Source organism: Doryrhamphus excisus, linkage group LG4, assembly GCF_037039965.1.
Source record: "Doryrhamphus excisus strain RoL-2023G ecotype Guam linkage group LG4, RoL_Dexc_Guam_v1.1, whole genome shotgun sequence".
NCBI lineage: Eukaryota > Metazoa > Chordata > Actinopteri > Syngnathiformes > Syngnathidae > Doryrhamphus > Doryrhamphus excisus.
In genome coordinates, this window is record NC_136360.1 from 17,781,791 (window position 1) to 17,803,893 (window position 22,103).

Genomic DNA, 22,103 nt, shown 5'->3' on the forward strand with positions numbered 1-22,103 from the left:
CCTCATGTCAAAAATATGCATCTTATGGATAAAATAATGTTAATTACAGCTGCAATAACTAATCAATGATAAATCAATTATCCATTAATCAACAACTATTTTGACTCTGATGATTCTACGACATATTTTCAGATATGTGGCGGACTCCATCTAAAGTCCAACTGATTACTCGATTAATCGACAAACTTGAGATTAATCGACTAAGAATTATTACTTGCAGCCCTAGTTTCAATTGTCTATGCATGTGAATCTTTGTATGACCGTGTCCTGTGATTGGCTGGCGACCAGTCATGTGATTGGCATGCCTCTCGCCCGAAGGCAGCTGGGATAGGCTCCAGCACCCCCCAAACCTTGTGAGGATAAGCGGTAGAAAACGAATGAATGAATGAATGAATATATAAACCAGTTGTCGGCACTTATACTTTACAGTGATTAATCACACTTTTTGGTTTCTGATTAATCACGATTAAGCTGCACGGTGAAGAAATAGCGTGTGGAGTTTCACCCTGTGCATGTGTGTTTTTTTTTACTCCCTCATGTCAAAAATATGCATCTTATGGATAAAATAATGTTAATTACAGCTGCAATAATTAATCGATGATAAATCAATTATCCATTAATCACCAACTATTTTGACTATGTTGATTCTATGACATTTTCAGATATGTAGCAGACTCTGTGTAAAGTCCAACTGATTACTCAATTAATCAACAAGCTTGAGATTAATTGAGATCAATTGTCCATGCATGTAATGTTATGTAAATGTTTGTGGGGGGGGGGGGGGAATTGGCGCACTTCCGTGACTCTCTGCTTGTATAAACCTGACAATGTCAAACTAAAGACGCATACAAACATGTTGTACATGTTCAGTACAATCAGCTTAAAGACTGCCTGCACCGACATATCCCAACTCTTCCCTGCCCACAAGTTAAATATTTACTTATGTTTAGATACGTGACTGAACCACACGGGAATATTACAGTTCTTCCCATTCCGCCCTTCATCTCTTTGACTCGCAGTACAGTCGAACTTTGGCTGGCGGAGTATGCTTAAGGCATATTTTTGATTGACATTAATAGTATCAGAAATGCACGCTCCTCGATGATTTCGGCGGGAGCACCTCGGGCTCTGGCCATGAAATCTCACGTCGAAAACAGGAAATATGATGAAACCTTGCTCAACTCTGATTAATAGAGGGAGGAACAGGCAGTAAATAAGATGCACACGCGTTATTTTATTACAATTACGAGCTAATTAATTGTGCTTTGTATATATTGCACGGCGGTGGAGTGGTTAGCGCGCAGACCTCACAGCTAGGAGACCCGAGTTCAATCCCACACTCGACCATCTCTGTGTGGAGTTTGCGTGTTCTCCCCGTGCATGTGTGGGTTTTTCCCCAGGGACACATGCTCGGTTACGTTATATTTTGCAGCGTAATTAACGCATACGCATCACAGCAAGCCACGCCTCTTTCTTATGGCGACAGATCCCTCATTTATCACGGTTAATCGGTTCCAGACCCGACTGTGATAAGTGAATTTGACTGTGATAAGTTGGATTTGATGTTTATGAATCTGATATGTTTATGTTAGGCAGCACGGTGGTCGAGTGGTTAGCGCGCAGACCTCACAGCTAGGAGACTCTAGGAGAAGCTCGGCCATCTCGGCCCACTCCGGTTTCCTCCCCCATTCCAAAAACATGCTAGGTTAATTGGCGACTCCAAATGGTCCATAGGTATGAATGTGAGTGTGAATGGTTGTTTGTCTATATGTGCCCTGTGATTGGCTGGCTACCAGTCATGTGATTGGCATGCCTCTCGCCCGAAGACGGCTGGTATAGGCTCCAGCACCCCCCCAAACCTTGTGAAGATAAGCGGTAGAAAATGAATGAATATATTGACTGCACTTAACTTTACAGTGATTAATCACACTTTTTGGTTTCTGATTAATTGCGATTAAGCTGCACGGTGAAGAAATAGCGTGTGGAGTTTCTCCCTGTGCATGTGTGTTTTTTTCCTCCCTCATGTAAAAAATATGCATCTTATGGATAAAATAATGTTAATTTCAGTTGCAATAATTAATCGATGATTAATCAATTATCCTTTAATCAACAACTATTTTAATTCTGATGATTCAATGACATATTTTCAGATATGTGGCGGACTCCGTCTGAAGTCCAACTGATTACTCGATTAATCAACAAGCTTGAGATTAATTGAGATCAATTGTCCATGCATGTGAATGTTTGTATGTTCGTGTCCTGTGATTGGCTGACGACCAGTCCAGGACCCCAAAGTCACTAAAATAATACAATGTCAAGAGGTCATCTTTCTGTGTCGCACTGCAAGTACCCCAAAGACAAACCTCCATGCCCCCCCGCCCCTCCTCTTCAAGACCCCCGTACGGTTAATTGGGGCCCTCACATCAAAAAAGGCTTCGTTAGAAAGCCTCTAATCCGCTGCCTTCACACGGGGGGAGAGGACGTTTTTGTGGTGGTCGGCGTCTGCCGTGCTGAACAAAACGTCTTGAGGAAACATCAAAGCACCTCTCATGCGCGTCCCCAAACTGGTGTGTGCGTGTTGGGCTATCCGCCCACGGAGAAAGTGGGACAAACACGTTTGTGCTGCTAAGTCATCTGGAAAACAAAAGATCATTTCGCCTGTCTCGGAAAACATCCGACATCTGTGAGAAGAAGCGGTTGCCGCCAAAGGAGTCGTCATGGAGAGCTCAGATCTCCATTGAGGTGGGACACACATTTAAAGGAAAACAACACTTTTTTTTTGGCATTTTGCTCGTCATCCACAATCCTTATGAGCATACATATTTCTAAAGAGAAAAACAGTTAGCATCAACAGGAAGCATCATTGGAAACATGCATGGACAGAAAGGCTTCGTATGGCGAGGAGCACATTGCCACAATGATATTGATTGGGATACACGTAGCACATACGTAGCACATGCTAACACAACACAGTCCATCTACACTACCACTCGAAAATTTGAAACTTACCTTTCAGTAAGTTTTAACACAATCAATTAAATTAATTAGTTACCGCTGTTAACGCACTATTTGTGGTATGATGTGAGATATATATGATTATTATGAAAATGTATCAAATTTTTTTTCTTGATTATTTTTTCAATTATTGTTTAATTTTAATTAAATGTAATATTTGTATAAACATTTATATTTTTTAAATGAAAATAAAAATACTAATTGTAAAATGTAAAATTTTTATGATTAAATTTAATGATTAAATTTTTAATCAATTAAATATTTATTTATTTATTTTATTATTAAAAAAGTTATTGATTTGATTTTTATGTGCATTTTCAATTATTTTTTATTTTAATTAAATTTAATATGTGTATAAACATTTATATTTCTAAATGAAAATAAAAATACTAATTGTAGAATTTTTAATTTTAATGATTAATTTTTTAATCAATTAAATAAAAATTTGTTAAGTTTATTGTTTATTAAGTTTATGACTAAAAAGTTATTGATTTTATTTTATTTGCATTTTCAATTATTTTTTTATTTTAATTAAATGTAATATTTTTATAAACGTTTATATTTCTAAATGAAAATAAAAATACTAATTCTAGAATTTTAAATTTTAATGATAAAATTTTTAATCAATTAAATAAAAAATTGTTAAGTTTATTGTTTATTAAGTTTATGATTAAAAAGCTATTGATTTTATTTTTATTTGTATTTTCAATTATTTTTTATTTTAATTACATTTAATATTGGTATAAACATTTATATTTTAAATGAAAATAATATACTAATTGTAAAATTTTAAATTTTAATGATTACATTTTTAATCAATTAAATAAAAATGTATTAAGTTTATTGTTTATTAAGTTTATTATTAAAAAGTTATTGATTTTATTTTTATGTGCATTTTCAATTATTTTTTATTTTAATTAAATGTAATAATTGTATAAACATTTATATTTTTAAATTAAAATAAAAATACTAATTGTAAAATTTTAAATTTTAATGATTAAATTTTTAATCAATTAAATAAAAATTTATTAAGTTTATTATTAAAAAGTTATTGATTTTATTTTTATTTGCATTTTCAATTATTTCAATTAAATTTCAATTAAATTTAATATTTGTGTAAACATTTATATTTTTTAATGAAAATAAAAATACTAATTGTAAAATTTGGGATATATCGGATCTGATTACGTTGGATGAGAGTCACAACATTAATGTCAAAAGTAGATATAACAATAATGTTTCTTGGAAAAACACAAGCTACACTGAATTGAATGTTGCCTTGTCTCTATCATCAAAATCGTCAACCAATATTAGCTTCCACAATGCAAAAGTATTGCTTTTGTTTGGCTGGCACTTCTACAGCTTGGGAACAAACACAAGCCATTCCGAAGCTAGAAAACAATTCCACTGGAGCCCAATGATTAGACCTGTGGGATAAATTTGTGTAGGTACACCTGGAAGGACAAACAATGGGCTCAAACTTCGCCAAAATGAATTTAAATAAACAGACAGTAAATTCAAAACAAGTAAGGATGGCAGATGTTTTCCTGACGAGGGACATCAGACATAAAATGTCCTCCTCATTGGACTTTACTACCAGTTCTGACCTTTTAAATTCAGGCATGCAACTAATTGAAATAAAAAAAAGCGAACCACGCTTCCATAGGATGATGATATTCAACAAATTGAATGTAATAATAAACTAATCTCCACAGCAGCTGCATACAAAAACAACTGGCAAGAGATAAGAGGCACTTGGCCGCTGAAGCGCACCGCAGCATCACACAAACACATCATGTTCATTCCCACCCATCCCTTCCTATTCCAGCTGACCCGGCTCATCAGCTATGCTGACCTCTCTGGCCACGGACACGCAAAACGTATGCCGAGGATGTGTTGACAAGGAAGAGGCTCCTGGCGCTTAATTAGCAGGAAGTTGCGGTGTCAAGGTGTCACGGGCAGCGTGTCGATGTCGCCTGAACAATTCTCCGTAGCAAGGGAACAACTCGGCAGATTTTCTTACTTACTGTGTGGAGATATGGGCTAATAATAACTATAAAAGCAATCTTCACTCGCTAAATGTACTGCAAAAAAGGCCAGTAAGGATAATTCATAATGCCGCCGACAGAGAACATACTAACTCCTTATTTCTAAAATGACAAATACTTCAACTTGCTGATATAGTTCATCTTCAAACAGCTAAAATAATGCATAAGGCTAAAAATAAGCAATTAGCTAAAAATGTCATCCAATACTTCTCTACAAGAGAGGAGAAATATGATCTCAGGGAAGAAGTACATTTGAAACACTTCTATGCTAGGACTACGTTATGCTAGCCATAGCATTTCAGTATGTGGAATCAAACTATGGAATGGATTGAGTAAGGAAATCAAACAATGCACAAAAATTTTAAAAAATGAATAAAATAAAGTTTAAAAAAAAAATTTTTCAAAAACGTAACTTTCAAATGTTTTATTTTTTCAAATTTTGTATTTATTTATTTTTTTAATTTTAATTTTAATTTTAATTTTAATTTTAATTTTAATTTTAATTTTAATTTTAATTTTAATTTTAATTTTAATTTTAATTTTAATTTTAATTTTAATTTTTTTATTTAAATTTTTATCTTTTGTCACATAGTTCGGTACATAGTTCGGTACGTGACAAAAAAAATACATAAAAATAAAAATAAAAATAAAAATAAAAATAAAAATAAAAATAAAAATAAAAATAAAAATAAAAATAAAAATAAAAATAAAAATAAAAATAAAAATAAAAATAAAAATAAAAATAAAAATAAAAATAAAAATAAAAATCCAACCATTTCCTGAGCTTATCTGAGGTCGCCAAGAACCTGCTTTGTCCAGATCCTCCCTGTGGATTCTGACTCATTCCCTGGACTCATTTGGGCTTCGCCATGACGCACCGATGCACTTCACGTACCACCCTTCCCTCACCCGTGAACAAGACCCTGAGGTTCTTAAAATCCTCCACTTGGGGCAGGATCTCATCCATGACCCAGGAGATGGTACTCCGCCATTTTACGGCCAGGAAAAGTCATAAAACCATAAATGAAAACAAGTCATGCTAATACTGGTTAAAGATCCTCCATGGACGTCTACGGCAGGGAATGGGTTAATGTGGCAGCTAACATGCTCAATCATAAGCGTGCACGGGTGGTCCGCCGGCGAGGACGGGGGCACGCCGGCGTTGCTCTCCTGGAGCAAGCCGTGGCTGGCAACGTGGTAACTGTCAAGAAGGGCTTGACCTTGGCTTCCTGCCGAGCAGAACATTTATTTAAGGAAGCACTGAAGGCCGGTGGGAGCGCGAGGTGAGGAACGACAAGACGGACCCACAGCTCACACATCAGAGTCAGCAGGAAGGAAAACACGGTGACACTCGGAATACCGGACGAGGAACCACGTTCTGGATTAGCATCGCATTGGTTTTACTATGGCTGCACGGTGGGCTAGTGGTTAGCGCAAGAGCCCTGACTTCAATCCCACACTCGTCCATCTCTGTGTGGAGTTTGCATGTTCTCCCCGTGCATGCGTGGGTTTTCCGGTTTCCTCCCATATTCCAAAAACATGCTAGGTTAATTAGCGACTCTAAATTGTCCATAGGTATGAATGTGAGTGTGAATGGTTGTTTGTCTATATGTGCCCTGTGATTGGCTGTCACCCGAAGACAGCTGGGATAGGCTCCAGCACCAATGCGTTTGAATCTTCGCTTGGGTGGAGTTGACAGAGTTGTGCAGCGTTTTTCTGTCCTTGTTAGACCCAGTTTGTGCTATTGCTAAGATTTTTTTTGTCTTTCATGATTACAGTCACCCCTGGTTTAATTAATTGGTTACAGACCTGCCAGCGATAAATTAATTTCCACGATATAGGATTCTAAGTCAATATTTTTATAGTTAGAGCACGGAATATCTGTTTATGACTTTGTAAATACGAGGGATTCATGTTGCCGATTTTGATACCAATCATCTATGAGTGAAATTGACCGATTCCGACACCGATCATATGGAATAATTCTTGTTTGTTTCTTTGTTTCTTCTTGCACAGTTGTGCGTTTTTCTGTCCTTGTTAGACCCAGTTTGTGCTGCTCTCTGAAGGGAGTAGTTAACAGCATGGTAAGAGATTTTAGTTTTAGTTATGATTTTTAGATGGCTTTTCTAATCATCTATTAGCCTTATAAAATGATGAACTTGGATTAGCAGCCATACCAGGAGATTGATGCAGAGGACTGACAGTTGTTGATAGTAGGCCTCTATGCAAAAATGTACATCCTTCTTTGAAAATCATCTCATTCATTTTCATTGTTTGGGAAATGGATACAAATGTTTGTGAAATGGAAAAAATGGAATTGTTTTTGGCATCGTTTTTCTGTCCTTGTTAGACCCAATTTGTGCTGCTCTCTGTAAGCATCATCAAATCTAATGTAAAACAAAACATGGATCCTCGGATTCCCTTTGACTGCCTAAATAGTAACAGAAGTTGAACACACGTGAAGACGCACGCCGGGCACATATAAAAACAGGCTGCATGATATGCTTTTCCACAAGTCCATATTGTTTTTTTTCAAGGGCCAAGGGTGGAACCTTCCTCCTCCTCCCCCACTTCTGTCTCCCTCCCGCCTTTCCCTGAGAGGCAGCGCTCGCTTGGCCGCAGGGCTGAGGAATGTGTGAGAGCCATGTGTCAAATCCCTCGACTGTGGGAAAGTGCTGCTCTCTGCTGAACTCCCGCCTCCCTCGCTCTCTCATTCCGTTTGACCGCTCTCCAGGCGAGCGTCCTGCCTCGCTCCAACCTTGTGCGAGTGTGTGTGTGTGTTTGTGTGTGTGTCTCACAGCACACAGGAAGTGAGCAGAAAGCGTCTGCCAGCGGAGCTCCGACTGAACTGCTGTTTCCTGCAGACACTTTGGACGCCAGCAGCCAACTCCACACAACACACACACATTTTCATGCAGCCAACCAGAATACTCCCATTCCCATTCCCCTAAAAACCTCCAACAATACTCGGAATATTTTCTGTACCGGTTCCAATCTTCTTTTAAAATGATGCAGATTGGCTGAAAAAGCCACAGTTGACGCATCTGTCAATCAATATAGTGAAATAGCAGACATATAATGTTGTGTACGTTATCTTTGAAATCAGTGCACACAGGGAGGAGCACTGCAACAGGAAAAGTACTGCATGTTTTAACAAGGATACAAAAACGCTACAGTGCAGCAGAACGGCGCCAGGATGAAAAGGCACAGTCAAATTCACGTGAGTCACCAAATAATTGCTTGCGTTCCAGCCTTAGAGGTTGATTATTACAATTCAAACAAAGATTTGAATTTTTTTTCAGAAATGTAATCTTTTTTTTGTTTAAACACAAAACAAAAGAGAAATGTGACAAAATGTTAATGCCTGTCTGAGAAAAGTTTCTATCAAATATTTATATAAAATAAATAAAATATATATTTAAAAAAATATATATAATATATATTAAATATATATTAAAATATATATATAAAATAATGTGTATAATAATATGTAAAATAAATAAAAATGTTGGCTTTAGTTTATATAAAATATTATTCAAATATTTATATAAAAGATATATGTAAAAATAATAATTATATATATAATATGTATTAAAATATATATAAAATAATGTGTATAATAATATGTAAAATAAATATTATTAGAGTATTTATATAAAATTAATAAAATATATATTAAAAATAATAATATATATATATATAATATATTCAATATATATTAATGTATATAAAATAATGTGTATAATATGTAAAATAAATGAATAAGTTGGCTTTAGTTCATATAAAATATTATTAAAATATGTATTTAAAATATATATTTCAAAATAATAATTATATATATAATATGTATAAAAAATATATATAAAATAATGTGTATAATAATATGTAAAATAAATATAATTAGAGTATTTATATAAAATAAATAAAATATATATTAAAAATAATAATAATATTATAATATATATTCAGTATATATTAAAATATATATAAAATAATGTGTTAATATGTAATATAAATAAATAAGTTGGTTTTAATTTATATAAAATATTATTAAAATATTTATATAAAATATATATTAAAAATAATAATTATATATGTATATAATATATATAAAAATATATATAAATAATGTGTATAATGATATGTAAAATAAATAAATATAAAGTTGGCTACTTCACGGTTTTCACTTATTAGAAGGACACAGTTGAAGCAAAGATGGCTGCATGTTGCAATTATGAGTGATGTTTTGACACGGGGGGGGAGGGGAACCATACACACCCAAAAGTGATTGATGGCTTCACATTGGCAATGGGTGCACATTTAATATTTACACTTTATTGTGTTTACGACATAAACAGTGGCAGCTTTGTATTTTATGCATGTATGCAAATAGTCACTGTCAGCACATTCTAATGAGGACCGTTTCAGCCCCGCTCTCCGCCCCCAATACGACACCACACGGACTAAAAATAGGCGTACACCTGCCACGCTTCTGCCTGCCTTCCCACACATGTCATAAACATGTCTGCAGAGACATGTTCACTTTCCCTCTCTCTCTCTTTCTCTCGCTCTTTAAGTGCAGCGATGACATAAGCATCTCTCGCCATCTGCCTTCCAGCTGGAGGAGGACAACCATGTCTGCTGTGTCTCATCACAGACGTCCGCAGCATCCAATGCAAAACTGACCTCTGCTCAAATTCCAGCTTGGCTAGCGATGTATCCGCCCCCGTGGGATCTGTCCCCACTCGCCTCGTTGACCCGGCCAGTGCTCGCCAGTTCTGCCTCTTCTTAGCCGTAAAGGAATGACATTCCTTTGCCAACAACAGTTTTACTAATCATGCACATTTGACGCCACGACTCCACCATCAACGCCCTCGTAGGACCAGAACCCGTACGCAGACGAAGGAAGGACCACCTGTAAATCAAATAAAATGGAAACAAAAACACTTGGGCTAACCACTCAATTACACACACGGCTATCCACAGTGAGAGCCAGGCGCCGAGAGCAGATCCACACTTCAAATCGCCTGTCGCCACATCAACGTACAGAGACAACCCCCCCACCCAGATATGCAACCATACCATCCCAATGCAGCGCAATTCCACTCCAACAGTGATGGAGGTAAGTGGTCAGGGGTTCAAACACACACACACACACACACACCACTTGTGTTAAATCTTGTAACGCTGCCAGCACCTCATTCTGCTTCCCACAGTCCTGTATCTGCCTCTGTGACTGGTACTGGGATTCCCCCCAACACATACACTACACTTACAACACAGTGGCCGCACTGGGGGCAACGTGGGGGGTTGCTTTAAAGAGAGGAAAAAATATGCTGGACATACACTATCGCTCAAAAGTTGGGGATCACTTGCAAATTTCTTTGTTTGCTTTTTTAGAAAAGCCATCTTGCTTTCTATTTTTGTTCATAACATACAGTAAAATAAGCATATTTCCCTATTTATGACAAACGGTGATTAATCATGATTAATTGGATTAAAATATACAAATATATTTACAGTATATAAAATAGCTTTCTATTTTGTTTATAACATACAGTAAAATTGGCATATTTCCCTATTTATGACAAATGGTGATTAATCATGATTAATTGGATTAAAATATACAAATATATCTACAGTATACAAAATTGCTTTCTATTTTTGTTTATAACATACAGCAAAATAGGCATATTTCCCTATTTATGACAAACTGTGATTAATCATGATTAATTGGATTAAAACATACAAATATATCTACAGTATATAAAATTGCTTTCTATTTTTGTTTATAACATACAGTAAAATTGGCATATTTCCCTATTTATGACAAATGGTGATTAATCATGATTAATTGGATTAAAATATACAAATATATCTACAGTATACAAAATTGCTTTCTATTTTGTTTATAACATACAGCAAAATAGGCATATTTCCCTATTTATGACAAACTGTGATTAATCATGATTAATTGGATTAAAACATACAAATATATCTACAGTATATAAAATTGCTTTCTATTTTTGTTTATAACATACAGTAAAATAGGCATATTTCCCTATTTATGACAAACCGTGATTAATAATGATTAATTGGATTAAAATATACAAATATATCTACAGTATATAAAATTGCTTTCTATTTTTGTTTGTAACATACAGTAAAATAGGCATATTCCCTATTTATGACGTACAGTGATTAATCATGATTAATTGGATTAAAACATACAAATATATCTACAGTATAAAAAATTGCTTTGTATTTTTGTTTATAACATACAGCAAAATAGGCTTATTTCCCTATTTATGAGAAACGGTGATTAATCATGATTAACTGGATTAAAACATTCAAATATATCTACAGTATATAAAATTGCTTTCTAGTTTTGTTTATAACATACAGCAAAATAGGCATATTCCCTATTTATGACAAACGGTGATTAATCATGATTAATTGGATTAAAATATACAAATATATCTACAGTATATAAAATTGCTTTCTATTTTTGTTTATAACATACAGTAAAATAGGCATATTTCCGTATTTATGACAAATGGTGATTAATCATGATTAATTGGATTAAAATATACAAATATATCTACAGTATACAAAATTGCTTTCTATTTTTGTTTATAACATACAGTAAAATTGACATATTTCCCTATTTATGACAAACGGTGATTAATCATGATTAATTGGATTAAAATATACAAATATATCTACAGTATATAAAATTGCTTTCTATTTGTGTTTATAACATACAGTAAAATTGGCATATTTCCCTATTTATGACAAACTGTGATTAATAATGATTAATTGGATTAAAATATACAAATATATCTACAGTATATAAAATTGCTTTCTATTTTTGTTTGTAACATACAGTAAAATAGGCATATTTCCCTATTTATGACAAACGTGATTAATCATGATTAATTGGATTAAAATATACAAATATATCTACAGTATATAAAATTGCTTTCTATTTTTGTTTGTAACATACAGTAAAATAGGCATATTTCCCTATTTGACAAACGTGATTAATCATGATTAATTGGATCAAAATATACAAATATATCTACAGTATATAAAATTGCTTTCTATTTTTGTTTATAACATACAGTAAAATAGGCATATTTCCCTATTTATGACTAATTGGATTAAAATGTGTGCTCATTTGACAGCCCTAATATATATATTATACACGTACGCGATGAAAAACTACTTGCCTGGATGTTTGGGTTATGGCAGGGGTGGGGTGAGTAAATTGTCACCCCCGGGGCGGCAGCAATCAACGTCACTGACCGGGGCCGGGCCATTTCCTTTACGTACGATCCTCCCTCTTTATGACTGTGATCTTCCACGGTTACAGTTATTTCCCCTTTTTTACAAGCAAGTTGAGTAAGACTGCCATAAATGTGGCTCTGCTCCAAGGCCACTTGGCTGAATGAGACAGATCTTGAGATAATGCAGCCCCCCCAAACAAACAACCATTGACACTCACATTCATACCTATGGACAATTTGGAGTCGCTAATTAACCTAGCATGTTTTTGGAAAGAGGGAGGTGTTTTCTCCGGGTACTCCGGTTTCTTCCCACATTCCAAAAACATGCTAGGTTAATTGGGGACTCCAAATTGTACAAATACAGTGATCCCTCACTTATCACGGTTAATCGCTTCTGGACCTGACTGTGATAAGGAATTTAACTGTGATAAGTTGGATTTGATGTTTATAAATCTGATATATTTATGTTAGGCGGTCGAGTGGTTAGCATGCAGTCCAGGGTTCAATTCCACCCTCGGCCATCTCTGTGTGCATGTTCTCCCTGTGCATGCGTGGGTTTTCTCCAGTTTGTTTCCTCCCACATTCCAAAAAACATGCTAGGTTAATTAGCCACTCCAAATTGTCAAATTGTACAAATACAGTGATCCCTCATTTATCACGGTTAATTGTTTCCGGACCCGACTGTGATAAGTGAATTAACTGTGATAAATTGGATTTGATGTTATAAATAAATCTGATATGTTTATGTTAGGCGGTCGAGTGGTTAGCACGCAGACCTCGCAGCTAGGAGACCAGGGTTCAATTCCACCCTCGGCCATCTCTGTGTGGAGTTTGCATGTTGTCCCCGTGCATGCGTGGGTTTTCTCCGGATACTCCGGTTTCTTCCCAAATTCCAAAAACATGCTAGGTTAATTAGCGACTCCAAATCGTCAAATTGTACAAATACAGTATTCCCTCATTTATCACGGTTAATAATTTCCGGACCCGACTGTGATAAGTGAATTTGACTGTGATAAATTAGATTTGATGTTGTAAATAAATCTGATATGTTTATGTTAGGCGGTTGAGTGGTTAGCACGCAGACCTCGCAGCTAGGAAACCAGGGTTCAATTCCACCCTCTGCCATCTCGGTGTGGAGTTTGCATGTTCTCCCCGTGCATGCGTGGGTTTTCTCCGGATACTCCGGTTTCTTCCCAAATTCCAAAAACATGCTAGGTTAAATAGCGACTCCAAATTGTCCATAGGTATGAATGTGAGTGTGAATGGTTGTTTGTCTATATGTGCCCTGTGATTAGCTGGCCACCAGTCCAGACCAGTCCAAGACAGCTGGGATAGGCTCCAGCATCCCCCACGACCCTTGTGAGGATAAGCAGTAGAAAATGAATGAAAGCAGTCATCTCCAGCACTAAGAGTGGACCTTATTAGCGCCATGAAAGCCCATTTAATGGACCTACTGTGGAGCCTTGACTTTACGGCCCAGTGCGGTTCAAGAGAGGGCAGATGATTTACCAGCGGCAAAGGACTGGACATGCCCAAACACCAGTAAATATTCGGTCGGTTTCCCCTGCTCGCTATTAATGGTACATTAAATCATGACATCAGAGAAGCTGCTTAGATATTTTGACTTATCTACGCGGGAGGCAGGTGAGGTGCTTAGCAAAGTGATGGTTTCCTTTAAACTGAGGGGTTCAAACGGGGTCAAGGAGACGTGAGATTTATGGTCGGTGTGGTCCCATTTCATACTGTGAAAAGTCGCTGCTACGTCAAGCTAGCAGATAGCATGCGGTGTGGTTTTAGCGGACGTGTGTAATAATTACTAAAGAAGGCAACAGGAGTGGATGAGGAAGGAGGAGGTGCACGGCGGGGGGTTAAGAAAGGCACCGTGCAGGTCTTATCAGCCCCTGCAAGTGGGCTGAGACAGACAAGAGGAGGGCCTCTGTTGTGCCCTGTGATCCAAGACCGCGTTTTATGGCATACTCCAGATCGCTATCAGTGTGGGAAAAGACTGCAAGGCCACAGGATCTGTGCTTGAGCACGAGTGTGTGTCTGTGCATGTTTGTTTGGTTTGTGTGCAGTTTCTCCCACTAAAGCAATCAAGAGGGCAGAGGATTGTATGTTTAGACAGTGTGTGTGTGTGTGTGTTGGTGTGTGTGCGTGTGTGAACGCATGACTGCTGTGGAGCCTGATAAGGACTATAAACATCATCCAACAGCAGGCGGGCAGGTTCACCCACACAGGACGATAAAGCAGAGCTTTGGGCCTAACCGACCACTTCATGTATTGCTATGTCGCCATAAAATATACTTCTGGAGCTGGAGACGCTGGGATGCCTTATTCCAGATGGCGGTAAAAAAAAACGCTCGTTAGGAACATCCCATGCTTTGGCTTTCAGAGAAATCAAAGAATTTATAATGGTAATGGTTTAATTTGTTCACTTCCTGCTTTCCTAACATAATTTAAATTTGTAAATTTTAATTTTAATTTTAATTTTAATTTTAATTTTAATTTTAATTTTAATTTTAATTTTAATTTTAATTTTAATTTTAATTTAATTTAATTTTAATTTTAATTTTAATTTTAATTTTAATTTTAATTTTAATTTTAATTTTAATTTTAATTTTAATTTTAATTTTAATTTTAATTTTAATTTTAATTTTAAAGCAGAGCCTTGGGCCTAACCGACCACTTCATGTATTGCTATGTCACCATAAAATATACTTCTGTGTGCCGTAATTAACTGTAAGATCCGTGCTATTCTCAAAACAATCAAATAACCAATCATTGGAGCTGGAGACGCTGCGATGCCTTATCCCAAGGATAAGTGGTAGAAAATGAATGAATGTAAGGTACGGTAAGGTGACTATAGGGGTGTTATTACATGCTTAAAGGGCTCTAATTTTTACAAAAACAGAGGTTTCTTATGCAAAATCCATTTAACACTTCACAGAAGTTTACTTATCACAGTTGTGTACAGAAACAATTAACGGCAATAAACGAGGAATTCTATGCGTACGATTAAGTGTCGTACTGTTACCCGAGACGCTACAATGATAGAACTCTCAAGAAGACAGCTAAGAAGATTTCGAACTGGACTGACTGGCTAAATAAATAAATAAATAAACGTAGAGAAACGGTGTCTGAGCCATCAAAGGTGCGTTTGGTGCTACCTTACCAACCGACCGGACGATGTCTGAACCCCGATGAGAAAATGACTGAAAAAGACGTTATGTACACACGGCGGCGTGATGCAGACATTGACCTCCATAAAGCTGCGCGGTGGAGCGGTCGGGTGATGAGGTCACGGCTAAATCGGTGGCGGGTTTGGCTATTAGTTGAGTCACAGATGAGTTCATATAAGAGAGGCGTACTCCAGGGGGGCGTATGGGGGGGGGGGGCACTGGGTAAATCACGGCCCATTTCAGCAACACCACTCTCCGCCATACTTACGCTCATAAACGCACACACACACACACACACACACTGACGCCAGACTCTTGCCGACTCTGTGATGAGCCACTCCTCCGAGGCCGCGGTGAGTCACCTGCACAGCCTGGCAGACACGCCGCCTGAGGGCGAGGCGACAAAAGATTTGTGTGCGTCTGCGTGTATTCCGCTGGTCTGACTCCGGTGATGTCATCATGGCTGAGAAAAACGGCACCCTTCGCGATATGACCACACGGAATAACGAGAGAAGAAAAAGATGGATGACGGTTGAAAAGGAGGTGATAATGGTGGCTTGGAGCGGCGATGTGGTCTCCTTTTGGTGATCATCCATTTGCACAGTAAACTACTGGTGAATACAGTATTTAACAGCCATTACACATCAGCGGAATGGATTGCTGGCACCTTAGAGGCGGACTTATCTGCTTTACGAGCGACCATAATCACAATGAGCAGCAGCTCCATCAATTTTATTTCCCCGATGTGGGCAAACAGAAATAGAAGACAGTTAAGAGCATAAAGCTATATCTGCAGGTTCGCCATAAATGATGAAATATAGTGCTAAAAATTTTTTTTAAATTCTCTTGCCATGATTGACTGACGAATCGCATGCCACAATCAAGTAGCTTTGATATCAGGAATAAAAATGCATACTATATTAATCAGTATATTAATCAAGTGCATGCTATGAGCGTCTATAGCAGGGGTCTCAAACTCAATTTACTTGGGGGCCACTGGAGTTACGGTCTGGGTGAGACTGGGCCGCATCAGGTTTTAAAAAAAAAAAAAAAAAAAAAACGCATTTATTAAAAACAATTTTTTTTTTTTAAATTTCGCTTTGGCTCCAATTTTCTACAAGAAAAGCTCTGATAAAACATTCCACTGTTCTCAAATATCTTAAGTTTTATTTTTATCCACAAAATTTTAATTTTAATTTTAATTTTAATTTTAATTTTAATTTTAATTTTAATTTTAATTTTAATTTTAATTTTAATTTTAATTTTAATTTTAATTTTAATTTTAATTTAATAATTTATAATAATAAATAATTTTAATTTGTAATTTTATTTTTTTAATTTAAATTTAAATATTATTTACAACATATTGCGCAACTGCAGGATCTTGAGACACATGCTAACTCGCAAACTAGAGAGCTAGCGACCTAAACGGTAGCCTTCAAGTTATTTCCTTTAAACTTAAATTTACCACTAAACTTACCACTTCCACACGGATGGGGAGGATAACTATTAACAATTATTTAACCTTTAACATGAACATTAATCAAACGTAATATTTTTTCTGGGTACATGATACCATACAGCATCCATATCAAACTTGCGCGGGCCGCACTAACATTAAATTTTCATACCAAGGCGGGGGCCTCAAACTAGTGTCCTGCGGGCCACATTTGGCCCGCTGGCCGTGTGTTTAAGACCCCTGGTCTATAGTTTTATTGTGTCCCATCGTGGCGACTGTCTGTCGTACAATAAGATTGACTCATCTGCAATAAACGCCTATAGCAGCCTGTGTAATGATCTATCCTTGTGCAAATATATGGGCACGCCTATGGTCCACTTTTTCTGGTCCAAATCAGACCGATCTGTTTTACATTAATTCTTTCATTAATTCAGTGTTAAATGGAATTTTCTCAAAGCATAGGAAACCTATATTTTTGTAAACATTAGAGCCCTCTAGGCATGAAATAACACCCCTATAGTCACATTACCTCACCTTACATTCATTCATTTTCTACCGCTTATCCTCACAAGGGCTGCAGGGGGTGGGGGGAGGGTGCTGTAGCCTAGGCCAGCTGTCTTCAGGCGAGAGGCGGACTGGACTGATTGCCAGCCAATCACGGGGAACATACACTACCGCTCAAAAGTTTGGGATCACTTAGTAAAACTAAAATCTCTTACCAAGCTGTTAACTACTCCCTTCAGAGAGCAGCACAAACTGGGTCTAACAAGGACACAAAAACGCATAGACAAGTGTATAGGCAAACAACCATTGGACAATTTGGAGTCGCTAATTAACCTAGCATGTTTTTGGAATGTGGGAGGAAACCAGAGTGCCCGGAGAAAACCAGGCCGAGGGTGGGATTGAACTCCGGTTTCCTAGCTGTGAGATCTGCGCGCTAAGCTTGCTATTTCGGAAATCCAATTGAATCAAACAGAACTGAACATGTAGTGGAATTGACATGTGTCAATAACGTGAAACTTGACTTGCAGTTAGGGATGTCCCTATCCGATACTGATAGCGGATAATTGGACGATACAATCAGTGGACTCCAACAACAACCAGTTCGATCCCATGTGATCATAATGACAGAATTTGCTAGTGTGCTAACACAGTAGCACGGAGCACTAGTGATGTTGGCCAGGTGGCAGCTCAGTGCAAAACTTGTCATGCACAAGTTTTCCGTGGTGGCACAGAACTGAGGAAGTTTAATACAACCAACCTCATCGCTACAATCAGTGGACTCCAACAGCAACCAGTTCGATCCCATGTGATCATAATGACAGAATTTGCTAGTGTGCTAACACAGTAGCACGGAACACTAGTGATGTCGGCCAGATGGCAACTGAGTGTAAAACTTGTCATGCACAAGTTTTCCGTGGTGGCACAGAACTAAGGAAGTCAGGTTGAAAGGCTTCATCGAGCACCGCTAACCACGCTAAATTATGCTTAGCTACCACTACATTGTGGATACAACTACAGTATACACCACATACATAAAGTAGTAATTGGATGTTTTTTGTCATATATACCGGTTCAAGCCTTTTCTAACATTCCACACTACAAAATAATTCAGAAAAGTACGTGTGATTCATGTTGATATTGGCTCAATAATCGGTATCGGCCGATATTCAAGGATGCAATACTGGTATCGTATCAGTTGTATGGGGTCACCCCTACTTGTAACCTGATTACTTCAGGTTTCCGGCAGTTGGATCAGATTCAGGTCAGATTTACATTCGGTCCAACATTGAACCAAGAACAGGTGGTCTCAGACTGGTTGATTTGGTGCTCACCCGGACCGCCAGACCACCGAACCACCGAACCACTTAATGTGTTCACATTTGAACACAATGAACTCAATGAACAAGAGTTTGATTAAAGGCCGACCAAAGGGTGCTAGTAATAATTTGATTTTGGTTCTCTGGTCTGAACTAAAGGCGTCTTTGTCTTTGGACCAAAAAGCTGCCCTCTGAAATCACATGGCTAATCAGCGAGATGTTCCAAAGAGATTCTAAAATTCATTACTTGGCAACATTTTGAAGAGGACCCAGTGATGATACCCACAAGAGCCTGCCCCACAGCACAAAGCCACATGACCAGAACCAGACTTTGGCTCCCTCCTGAACTGAAACCATAAACTGCAGTATCCCTAAGGGGACAGTCACAGGACTGGACTCATCATCTTTACTGCACACAAGCTTCTGCTTGTGTCATGTCAGCTGATGCATCGTGACCAAGTGAACACAGAATGGCTTTAAATGGGAAAACTTTGTGTTATTCTATATGGCAGGGGTCTCAAACTCAATTTACCTGGGGGCCACTGGAGCTAAAATTAAAATTAAAATTAAAATTAAAATTAAAATTAAAATTAAAATTAAAATTAAAATTAAAATTAAAATTAAAATTAAAATTAAAATTAAAATTAAAATTAAAATTAAAATTAAAATTAAAATTAAACAAATACTACTCCCTTCAGAGAGCAGCACAAACTGGGTCTAACAAGGACAGAAAAACGCTGCAGACAAATATCTGAGAGTGTGTAGTTTAAGACAAAGACGCCTCACAGGTCGTGAGGCGTCATTTCCAAGTGATCCCAAACTTTTGAGCGGAATTGTATGTGACACGTTTTCAGTCAATCTGCCATAGACTGATCAACAGGCTGAAAGGCTGACAGTGGATACACGGGCACCACATCATTATTGAAGCTCATCTTCTGACTTGTTCGTAAGCCCATCCGAACTAAAGACCAGAATTGAGACCCACACAGTCAATATATAAAGCACAAATGGCAACAACTGATCCAGGGTAAACAACTAACTCCCTTTCACGTCTTCCAACCGCAATCCATGTAGGACAGAGTCCATCCTCTCCATCTGAACACATCTTAGACAAAAGAGATCTTCCATGTGTTGACGAAGAGGATGAAGATAGCAAACATCCCCAGGAGCAGAGAAGGCTCAAGGCATATATCTGCCCCCGGTACGGTGTAGCAGCTTGGAAGAGCGTTTGGGGGTCGTTCTCAAGTGGGTTGAGGGCAAGCTACAGTCTGTTTGACCTCTAATCGCCGCGTTATTAAAGGCTGGAATTAAGACGGCAGCAACAAACATCAGAGAACAGAGAGAAAGCGACCCATCTGTGGAAATCAGGGAGGTATTCTCAAACTGTTCATTTAAAACAGTCTAAAGACCACCCTGAAAAAAAAGGGGGAGAAAGGTAGGCGTTACATTGATCCTATATGAAGACTGAAATTCAGACATTAACATGCAAATATCTACTAAGCTCTGTCCAAGGCCTTTCACAACGCTCAGTGCGGTGGGCTGGAATAATCTGCTGACAGCTGATACCACTGTTCCGAAAGCGTTAGCAAAACATCACAAAAGTTACCTCCTTGGACCCAAACAAATTTAAAGTTTACCAATGAAACCTGAAAAGTTGTATTCCAAATCAAAGTGTTAGTTACTGTATATGTTTTTGGATTAATCAAGGAATCACTTAGAGCAGGGGTCTCAAACACGCGGCCCCGCGGGCCAAATGTGGCCCGCAGGACACTAGTTTGAGGTCCCCGCCTTGATATGAAAGTTTAATGTTAGTTTGATATGGATGCTGTATGGTATCATGTACCCAGAAAAAATTATTACATTTGATTAATGTTCATGTTAAAGGTTAAATAACTGTTAATAGTTATCCTCCCTATCCGTGTGGAAGTGGTAAGTATTTGGCTATTTAAGTTGAAAGGAAATAACTTGAAGGCTACCATTTAGGTCGCTAGCTCTCTAGTTTGCGAGTTAGCATGTGTCTCAAGACGCTGCAGTTGCGCAATATGTTGTAAATAAAAAGAGTATAAATGTGACTATAGTCGTGTTTTGTCATGTCTACAGGGTTCTAACAATGCTTTGTTCATTTTAATCTGAAAAAAATTATTTGTCTACCCACCAACTATATGTGGTTTCTTAAGTTTTTATTATTTGCTGTTTTATTATTATTATTATATTTATTTATTACTGATTGATTGATTTTCTTTATTCTTGATTTGTTTATTTATTTTCATCTTATTTTGTGTAAAAAAATAAAAAGTAAGATATTTGAGAACAGTGGAATGTTTTATCAGAGCTTTTCTTGTAGAAAATTGGAACGCTGGCAGGTCTGTAACCAATTAAATAAACCAGGGGTGACTGTAATCATGAAAGAAAAATCCTTAGCAATAGCACAAACTGGGTCTAACAAGGACAGAAAAACGATGCAAAATCTATTAATGAATCATCCTGGAAAAGCCATCTAAAAATCTAAACTAAAACAAAAATCTCTTACCATGCTGTTAACTACTCCCTTCAGAGAGCAGCACAAAAAATCAAAAACCATTAATCAAATACCATACACTACCGCTCAAAAGTTTGGGATCACTTGCAAATTTCCAAACAAACACACATTTTCATGCATTTCACAAACATTTTTTTCCATTTCACAAACAATTGTATCCATTTTACAAACAATTAAAATGAATCAGATGATTTTCAAAAAATTATTTACATTTTTGCATTTTTAGTATGGCTGATGACTGGAAAAGCCATCTAAAAATCCTAACTAAAACTAAAATCTCTTACCATGCTGTTAACTACTCCCTTAAGAGAGCAGCGCAAACTGGGTCTAACAAGGACAGAAAAACGCTGCACAACTGTGCAAGAAGAAACAAAGAAACAAATTATTCCATATGATCGGTGTCGGAATCGGTCAATTTCACTCATGGATGATTGGTATCAAAATCTGCAACATAAATCCCTCGTATGTACAAAGTCATAAACAGATTTTCCGTACTCCAACTACAAAAACATTCCATTTATTGACTTGGAATCCTATATTGTGGAAATTAATTTATCCACTAGCAGGTCTGTAACCAATTAGTTAAACCAGGGGTGACTGTAATCATGAAAGAAAAATCCTTAGCAATAGCACAAAGTGGGTCTAACAAGGACAGAAAAATGATGCAAAATCTATGATAAATCATGCTGGAAAAGCCATCTAAAAATCTAAAACTAAAACTAAAATCTCTTACCATGTTGTTAACTACTCCCTT